Consider the following 10,025-nt stretch of genomic DNA (forward strand, 5'->3'; position numbering starts at 1 on the left):
ACTATGCTGTTCTTCTGAACAATGTCTTGAACGTCCCATTTTCCTCAGGCTTTCAAAGAGAAAAGCATGTTCAACAGGTGCTGGCTTCATCCTTAAATAGGGGACACCTGATTCACACCTGTTTGTTCCACAAAATTGACGAACTCACTGACTGAATGCCACACTACTATTATTGTGAACACCTCCTTTTCTACTTTTTTTTTTACTAACAGCCCAATTTCATAGCCTTAAGAGTGTGCATATCATGAATGCTTGGTCTTGTTGGATTTGTGAGAATCTACTGAATCTACTGGTACCTTGTTTCCCATGTAACAATAAGAAATATACTCAAAACCTGGATTAATCTTTTTAGTCACATAGCATTACTATTATTCTGAACACTACTGTATATCTATATATATATATATGGTTACATCAATTCATTTCAATTTCTTTTCATTTATATAGCGCCAAATCACAACAGAGTTGCCTCAAGGCCCTTCACACAACTAAGGTCTAACCTTACTAACCCCCGGAGCAGCAGTGGTAAGGAAAAACACCCTCTGAGGAAGAAACCTCAAGCAGACCAGACTCAAAGGGGTGACCCTCTGCTTGGGCCATGCTACAGACACAAATTACAGAACAATTCACATGCAATGAGGAACAATGTCATCAAGCTTCCAATGTAACATACGGAACATAAAGATAAAAATAAACATAAGGAAGTACATGAATTGTCAGTGTGCCTCAGGGTTAGCATAAAGTTATACTGAGAGAGTAAATTATAAATCCTTGTGGCAACAGATGACAACAGATGTCAAATATCAAATATTGTTACATGGGAAACAAGGTACCAGTAGATTCAGTAGATTCTCACAAATAAATTAGCTTCACACAGGCGTCTTCTAACTGTCACAGCACTTACAGGTAATTCCAGACTGTCTTTGATCATCCTGGAGCTGATCAATGGGTGAGCCTTTGCCATTCTGGTTACCGGCGCCAAGGAGGTTATGTCTTCGGTCGCGTTTGTTTGTTTGTCTGTCTGTCTGTCTGTCAGCAGGATAAGTCAAAACGTTTTGAACGGATTTTGATGAAATTTTGTGGAGTGGTTGGAAATGACAAGAGGAACAAGTGATTAAATTTTAGTGGTGATCCGGATCACGGATGCTAATGCGTTAGCGTGTCTATGGCATTTTCAATGTTAAAAGTTAGCATTAAGCAGTTGCAGCTGTCATCACGTTCGGGAGCATTTGTTTTGAAATTGTAATATTTCTTAAATGTATTTTTGTTTATATATTAATAATCTAATGATTATTATATACAATTTTAGAGAAAGACAAAAAGAAATAGATCACTGTGCCAAGGAGGGAATCTCTTTAGGGTCAGTGACCCTATGGCCTTGTTTAGAGAAGTGTTTCATAAATGTTAAAAAAAAAAATCATATATTTGCAGCTTAGTTGAATAATAAATTGAATTTTGTCTCATTTGTTTTTGTGTATAAGCACATGCAATATCAATATCAGTGCTCAGATGACAGTAGCTTCTGGGAAAGGTGCAAGTTGCAATAAACTGTGATGCCAAGCGCTAAGGATACATGCTATCCAGTCACAGCAGATGAAACTTTTTTACTACTGAGCAAACATCATTGTTAGACTTTTTTAGGTTCAATGACTCCACGGTGTGTAGATGTTATGGCGTCAGTGACCCCATGGCCTTGGCGGAGGTTTGCACTCTGAGTGCTTCTAGTTATTCTTCTATCCATTTTGATGGTTGTTTTCCGTTTTCTTCCACACGTCTTTTTTTTGTTGTTGTCCATTTTAAAGCACTGGCGATCATTGTAGATGAACAGCCTATAATTTTTTGCACCTGCGTATAAGTTTTCCCCTCTCCAATCAACTTTTTAATCAAACTACGCTGTTCTTCAGAACAATGTCTTGAACGTCCCATTTTCCTCAGGCTTTCAAAGAGAAAAGCATGTTCAACAGGTGCTGGCTTCATCCTTAAATAGGGGACACCTGATTCACACCTGTTTGTTCCACAAAATTGACGAACTCAGTGACTGAATGCCACACTACTATTATTGTGAACACCCCCTTTTCTACTTTTTTTTACTAATAGCCCAATTTCATAGCATTAAGAGTGTGCATATCATGAATGCTTGGTCTTGTTGGATTTGTGAGAATCTACTGGCACCTTGTTTACCATGTAACAATAACATATATACTCAAAACCTAGCTTAATCTTTTTAGTCACATAGCACTACTATTATTCTGAACACTACTGTATAAGGTCCCACAGTTGACAGTGCATGCCAGAGCACAAACCAAGCATGAAGTCAAAGGAATTGTCTGTAGACCTCTGAGATAGGATTGTCTCGAGGCATAAATCTGGAGAAGGGTACAGGAACATTTCTGCTGCTTTGAAAGTCCCAGTGAGCACAGTAGCCTCCATCATCTGTAAATGGAAAAAGTTTGGATCCACCAGGACTCTTCCTAGAGCTGGCTGCCCGTCTAAACTGAGCGATCGGGGGAGAAGAGCATTACACGAGGTGACCAAGAACCAGATGGTCACTCTGTCAGAGCTCCAGCATTCCTCTGTGGAGAGAGAAGAACCTTCCAGAAGGACAACATTCTCTGCAGCAGTCCACCAATCAGACCTGTGTGGTACAGGGACCAGACCAAAGTCACTCCTTAGTAAAAGGCATATGGCAGCCCACCTGAAATTTGCCAAAAGGCACCTAAAGGACTCTCAGACCATGAGAAACAAAATTCACTGGTCTGATGAGACGAAGCTTGAACTCTTTGGCGTGAATGCCAGGCAGAAACCAGGCACCATCCCTACAGTGAAGTGTGGTGGCAACATCATGCTGTGGAGATGTTTTTCAGCAGCAGGAACTGGGAGACTAATCAGGATTGGGGGAAAGATAAATGCAGCAATGTACAGAGACATCCTGGATGAAAACCTGCTCCAGAGTGCGCTTGACCTAAAACCTGGGCGACAGTTCGTCTTTCAGCAGGACAATGATCCTAAGCACACAGCCAAGATATCAAAGGAGTGGCTTCAGGACAACTGAGAATGTCCTTGAGTGGTCCAGTACGAGCTCAGACCTGAATCTGATTGAACATCTCTGGAGATTTGATAATGTTTGTGTACTGACACTCCCCATTTAACCTGATGGAGCTTGAGAGGTGCTGCAAAGAGGAATGGACAAAACTGCCCAAAGATAGGTGCACCTAGGTTGTGGCATCATATTGAAGAAGACTTGAGGCTATAATTGCTGCCAAAGGCGCATCAAAGTATTGCACAAAGAGTGTAAATACTTATGCACATGTGATTTTAGTTTTTTCGTGTTGTCAGTACGGGGTGTTGTGTGCAGAATTTTTTAGTGGAAATAAATTAATTTACTCCATGTTGGAATGAGGCTGTAACATAAAATGCAGAAAAAGTGAAGGGCTGTGAATGCTTTCCAGATGGACTGTGTGTGTGTATGTTACTGCTGCAAATAAGTATTTGATCACCTGTGAAAATCAATGTTAACATTTGGTACAGTAGCCTTTGTTTGCAGTTACGGAGGTCAAATGTTTTTTTCTCACCAGGTTTTCACACACTGCAGCAGGGATTTTGGTCCACTCCTCCATACAGATCTTCTCTAGATCTTTCAGGTTTGTAGTTTCAGCTCCCTCCAAAGATTTTCTATTGAGTTCATGTCTGGATACTGGCCAGGGCACTCCAGGACCTTGAAATGCTTCTTACGGAGCCCCTCCTTAGTTGCCCTGGCTGTGTGTTTGGGGTCATTGTCACGCTGGAAGACCCAGCCATGACCCATCTTCAATGCTCTTACTGAGGGAAGGAGGTTGTTTGCCAAAATCTCGCAATACATGACCCCATCCATCCTCCCGTCAATACAGTGCAGTCGTCCTGTCCCCTTTGCAGAAGAGCACCCCCCAGAGTATGATGTTTCCACCCTCATGCTTCATGGTTGGGATGGTTTTCTTGGGGTTGTTCTCATCCTCTAAACATGGTAAGTGGAGTTGATTCCAAAAAGTTCTATTCTGGTCTCATCTGACCACATGACCTTCTCCCATGCCTCCTCTGGATCATCCAGATGGTCACTGGCAGTGGTGTCAAAAGTACACACATTTGTTACTTAAGTAGAAGTATAGATACTGCAGTTTAAAAACACTCTGGTAAAAGTTGAAGTAGCAACTTGACCTCTTTACTCAAGTAAAAGTGAAAAAGTCTGTGCTCCAAAACCTACTTAAAGTATAAAAGTATAAAGTAACCTTAAAAAAAACATGTGGCCCAAGACCCAAAACCCAAAATTACCCCCCAACACCACCTGCACGCAAATGTTTCAATTCTAGAAGCTCTGAAATGCAATCTGGGACTATTCCAGACAATAAACTGCAGTGAGTGCAGCATCCATTTAGTGAAGGAAAAAACAAACAAAAAAACCCCCACAACTTTTCCTTATTCAAATTCATTCCAGTAGTATTCTTGCTCTTACTAGGATGCAGCAGTTTTCTAGTTTGGCAGATAGTTCTGGGGGAAATAACTGAAGAAATTAACAATAGAAAATATGGTTTGGTAACAAACTGTCATTAAATAAGACAGGGATGAAGTGGAGGTGTAAGAGTCACTAGGAAACATTTATTTATGTATGTATGTATTTATTTATGTATGTTCATTGTTAGTTGCTTTTATATTTTCTGTTGTGTTTCTATTCAGGTTCTTTTTGCCTCTTCCTCTAAAATTGTATATAATAATCATTAGATTATTAATATATAAACAAAAATAAATTTAAGAAATATTACAATGTGAAAACAAATGCACCCGAACGTGATGAGAGCTGCAATTGCTTAATGCTAAGTTTTAACATTGAAAATGCCATAGACATGCTAACGCGTTAGCATCGCTCCCGTTTTTAAGTTATAAAACACATCTATCAGCTGTTTCAGAAGACCATAACAGGTCGGTTTAACATAGAAAAGGCAAATAATACTCACAGAAGTATGCTCTTTATGGTTTTAGCGGGGGAAATTAAGCGAAAGAAAGAAAGAATAAACGAAGCAATAGGTCGAAGCATTGCTTCAATCTGCGAACCACTGCTTCGATTGGTTCACGGTTCAAAGCAAAGCGCACATGACGTGAAATATATATATAAACATTAAACTAAAGCCAAGAGTAACGAGGCTGTTTGTTTTAAAAATGTAAGGAATAGAAAGTACAGATACTTGTGTGAAAATGTAATGAGTAGAAGTCAGAAGTAGGCAGAAAAATAAGTAATGGAGTAAAGTGTAGATACCTAAAAAGTGTACTTAAGTACAGTAACGAAGTATTTGTACTTCGTTACTTGACACCTCTGGTCACTGGTGAACTTCAAATGGGCCTGGACATGTGCTGGCTTGAGCAGGGGGACCTTGCTACCCTGCAGGATTTTAAACCATGACAGCATCATGTGTTACTAATGTAAGCTTTGTGACTGTGGTCCCAGCTCTCTTCAGATTATTGACCAGGTCCTCCTGTGTAGTTCTGGGATTTCTCAGAATCATCCTTACCCCACAAAGTGAGATATTGCATGATATCCCAGACCAAGGGAGACTGACAGTCATCTTGTGTTTCTTCCACTTTCTTTTTTTTTTTTAATTCTTTATTTTCAATTTTTGCAGAAAAATAAACATTTTCCAAGTAACATGTAACACAGGGGGTGTGCCGATGATGTAAATATAAGATTACCATAAATACAAAAAATGAAATACAATCTCTGAGAAGTTAAATAAAATCTGGTCTAGTGGTTATAATAAACTCAATCCACCGCTTCCATCGGTCTAATATTCAATGTTATTCTCTCTAGTTTGAAAATGTCATATATGATATCAAACCATTCATATACGAGGTCTGTCCGTAAAGTATAGGTCCTTTTTATTTTTTCAAAAACTATATGGATTTCATTCATATGTTTTTACGTCAGACATGCTTGAACCCTCGTGCGCATGCGTGAGTTTTTCCACGCCTGTCGGTGACGTCATTCGCCTGTGAGCACTCCTTGTGGGAGGAGTCATCCAGCCCCTCGTCGGAATTCCTTTGTCTGAGAAGTTGCTGAGAGACTGGTGCTTTGATCAAAATTTTTTCTAAACCTGTGAGACACATCGAAGTGGACACGGTTCGAAAAATTAAGCTGGTTTTCAGTGAAAATTTGAACAGCTGATGAGAGATTTTGAGGTGATTCTGTCGCTTTAAGGACTTTTCACGGTGCGAGACGTCGCTCAGCGCTCTCAGGCAGCGTCATCAGCCTGTTTCAAGCTTAAAACCTCCACATTTCAGGCTTTATTGATCCAGGATGTCGTGAGAGAACAGAGAAGTTTCAGAAGAATTCGGTTTCAGCATTTTATCCGGATATTCCACTGTTAAAGGAGATTTTTTTAATGAAAGACGTGCGGACGGGGCCGCGTGTCGGGACGCAGCCGATGCGGCGCGGCGGCACAGGAAAAACACCTCCGTGTTGATAACCATTTGTTACAATCCAGTTGGCTTTTGATGGCTTTCAGTGGAGTGAGTATATGAGAAATTGTTTATCAGCTGGAGATGTTCCAACTTGTCCTTAAGGCTTCCAACAGAGGTGTTTTTCCTGTGGCGGAGCATCGCGGCGGCTGCGAGCCGACACTGCAATCCACCCGCACGTCTTTCATTAAAAAAATATCCTTTAACAGTGGAATATCCGGATAAAATGCTGAAACCAAATTCTTCTGAAACTTCTCTGTTCTCTCACGACATCCTGGATCAATAGAGCCTGAAATGTGGAGGTTTTAAGCTTGAAACAGGCTGATGATGCTGCCTGAGAGCGCTGCGCGACGTCTCGCACCGTGAAAAGTCCTTAAAGCGACAGACTCACCTCAAAATCTCTCATCAGCTGTTAAAATTTTCACTGAAGACCAGCTTAATTTTTCGAACCATGTTCACTTCGATGTGTCTCACAGGTTTAGAAAAAATTTTGATCAAACAAAGCGCCAGTCTCTCAGCAACTTCTCAGACAAAGGAATTCCGACGAGGGGCTGGACAACTCCTCCCACAAGGAGTGCTCACAGGCGAATGACGTCACCGACAGGCGTGGAAAAACTCACGCATGCGCACAAGGGTTCAAGCATGTCTGACGTAACAACATATGAATGAAATCCATATAGTTTTTGAAAAAAATAAAAAGGACCTATACTTTACGGACAGACCTCGTATTGATGGTATTTGTGGGTTTAACCACTTTCTCTTAATTGCTTTCCTAGCAGCCGCACTTAAAATTTGGAGTAAGTATTTACTTTTATATGATATACGAGGTCTGTGAGAAAAGTATCGGACCTTTTTATTTTTTTCAAAAACCATATGGATTTGAATCACGTGTGATTGCATCAGACAAGCTTGAACCTTCGTGCGCATGCGTGAGTTTTTTCACGCCTGTCGGTTGCGTCATTCGCCTGTGAGCAGGCTTTGTGTGAGCAGTGGTCCACCCCTCTCGTCGGATTTTTATTGCGAATAAATGTCTGAACAGTTTGGAGCTTTGCTGCATCAATTTTTTTCCAGAAACTGTGAGAGACCTCCAGGTGGACACCGTTTGGAAAATTAATCTGGCTTTCAGGCACGATTTTATGGGGATTATACAGATTAAGGAGTGTTACTGCCGCTTTAAGGACGGCCCACAACTGCTGAGAGTGCGGCACGCTCCCAGCACGATCAAAATGCTCAGACAACCAGATAATTTCCAACGTGAAGGCTTTGTTGATCCGGGACCTCGTCTGACTTTCACAAAAAGGCAGGAGACGTGGACATCATCACTTTTTTGGCACATTCCACTGTTACAGGAGTTTTTTTCATGGAAAGAAAAGCGGAGGGACGCGTCACGGAGCCGTTCATTACGCGGCACAAAACCACCTCCGTGTTGGTCTCACAGGATGGCTTTCAGGTGGATTTCAGATGGATTCCGGTTGCTTTTCAGTCGTGTGATTATCCGATTGTGACGCGCGGTGGAGCCGCATGGCGCAAAGCAACGCCATGATGAAGCCTTCCAGGACATGTTCGGGCATGTCCAGCTCATGCACAATCACAATCTGATAATCACATGACTGAGAAGCAACCGGAATCCATCTGAAATCCACCTGAAAGCCGTCCTGTGAGACCAACACGGAGGTGGTTTTGTGCCGCGTCCCTCCACTTTTCTTTCCATGAAAAAAACTCCTGTAACAGTGGAATGTGCCGAAAAAGTGCTGATGTCCACGTCTCCTGCCTTTTTGTGAATGTCAGACGAGGTCCCGGATCAACAAAGCCTTCACGTTGGAAATGATCTGGTTGTTTGAGCATGTCGATCGGCGCTGGGAGCGCGCTCAGCAGTTGTGGGCCGTCTTTAAAGCGGCAGTAACACTCCTTAATCTGTATAATCCCCATAAAATCGTCCCTGAAAGCCATATTAATTTTCCAAACGGTGTCCACCTGGAGGTCTCACAGTTTCTGGAAAAAAATTGATGCAGCAAAGCTCCAAACTGTTCAGACATTTATTCGCAATAAAAATCCGACGAGAGGGGTGGACCACTGCTCACACAAAGCCTGCTCACAGGCGAATGACGCAACCGACAGGCGTGAAAAAACTCACGCATGCGCACAAAGGTTCAAGCTTGTCTGATGCAATCACACGTGATTCAAATCCATATGGTTTTTGAAAAAAATAAAACGGTCCGATACTTTTCTCACAGACCTCGTATTGTCATCTAGCAAGGAACCTAGGTACAATGATGTAAATTGGAACGGTATGTCCATGTGAAACACTTTTTCAAAGATTTTATGAACATCAGTCCAAAATGGAACAATCAGAGGACATGTACAGAAGATGTGGCAATGGTTTGCTTCCTGTTCTCCGCATTGGCTCCAATAGGTTGCTGATTTGGTGAAGTGTTTTCCTTGTGCCAGTGTTTTGAAAAACCTAAGTTTTTCCAACAAAACTCTCTCCACATTGAGTTGGTAGTTTTCCATTGTACCTCACAGATTGTTGTCCATTCCTCATCAGAGATACGTAAATTCCCCCCTTTTTCCCATTTTTGTTTCACATGACACTTAAGTCCTTTTGACTGACATAGTCCTTTGTACAGCCTTGAAATTGTCTTATGGTCATTATGTGAAGTGTAGGCATCAACAAACACTTTGATTAAAAGATTATTTTGGAGTTTTTCTTTAGTATTCTTCAACATTTTTTTCAATGTAGTTTCGAATTTGGAGAAATCTAAAAAATCACTATGTTTAAACCATAAATCGTTTTCAATGTGTGGAAATTGTTCACTTTCCCTTGATTTAACAAGGTACAATAAGCAGTTAACCCTTGTGAGGTCCATCATTTAAATCTTCCATCTAACCTGCTGGGTGCAAAATTCTTCCACTTTCTAATAATCATAAAAGTTGTTGTCTTCTACCAAGCTGCTTGCCTGTTGTCCTGTAGTCCATCCCAGCCTTGTGCAGGTCTACAGTTTTGTCCCTGGTGTCCTTAGACAGCTCTTTGGTCTTGGCTATGGTGGACAGGTTGGAGTGTGATTGAGTGTGTGAACAGGTGTCTTTTATACAAGTAACAAGTTCAAACAGGTGCAATTAATACAGGTAAAGAGTGCAGAATAAGAGGGCTTCTTAAAGACAAATTAACAGGTCTGTGTGAGCCAGAATTCTTGCTGGTTGGTAGGTGTTCAAATACTTATTTGCAGCAGTAACATACAAATAAATTATTAAAAAAAAATCATACATTGTGATTTCCAGATTTTGTTTTTTAGATTATGTCTCTCACAGTGGACATGCACCTAAGATGAAAATTTCAGACCCCTCCATGATTTCTAAGTGAGAGAACTTGCAAAACTGCAGGGTGTTCAAATACTTATTTTCCTCACTGTATATATATATATATATATATATATATATATCAAATATTCAGCTTGTTGCAAAGTTTGTCTTGACACTTTATTTCACAATAGACTTTTTTTTCGATTGAATTGTAAATGTACAAAGCAGTAACATGACCATTACAT

Source organism: Thalassophryne amazonica, chromosome 17 (assembly GCF_902500255.1).
Source record: "Thalassophryne amazonica chromosome 17, fThaAma1.1, whole genome shotgun sequence".
Lineage (NCBI taxonomy): Eukaryota > Metazoa > Chordata > Actinopteri > Batrachoidiformes > Batrachoididae > Thalassophryne > Thalassophryne amazonica.